The 359-nt window shown below is 50.1% G+C and overlaps 1 non-coding gene across 1 annotated transcript; it reads right to left on the bottom strand.

Moving 5' to 3' along the window:
- Positions 1-2: 2 nt before the first annotated feature.
- On the bottom strand, positions 3-84 carry TRNAS-GCU. Its single transcript has one exon. It is a non-coding gene; the product is annotated as a tRNA-Ser (tRNA).
- Between the last annotated feature and the right edge of the window lie 275 nt (positions 85-359).

A 359-nucleotide genomic window follows, 5' to 3' on the forward strand; every position in this document is an offset into this window, starting at 1 on the left:
ACCGACGAAGGTGGGATTCGAACCCACGCGTGCAGAGCACAATGGATTAGCAGTCCATCGCCTTAACCACTCGGCCACCTCGTCACATGAACCTGACTGTACTTCCTTTCCAGACTCTTTGCTTAGCAATGCATTGTATCAAGAAATGGTGGTCCAGAGGCAGACGTCTACTTTGGAAAAGAAAAACACAAAGGGCTTAGCTTTCATAGGACTTATAAAAGACACTCCCTTTCGCACGCTCCTGGGTCCAGAGTTTAAATCGCCTTGAAGTGTGGGTACTACAGGGCGAGAAAGTGCATCCGGTGTTTGCAGTCACTGATGAGCATCTGGTGGGCGGGTTTCCGTACCGCTGCCAATTC

The sequence above is a fragment of the Chrysochloris asiatica genome, unplaced genomic scaffold (genome assembly GCF_000296735.1).
Source record: "Chrysochloris asiatica unplaced genomic scaffold, ChrAsi1.0 scaffold00213, whole genome shotgun sequence".
Taxonomy (NCBI): domain Eukaryota; kingdom Metazoa; phylum Chordata; class Mammalia; order Afrosoricida; family Chrysochloridae; genus Chrysochloris; species Chrysochloris asiatica.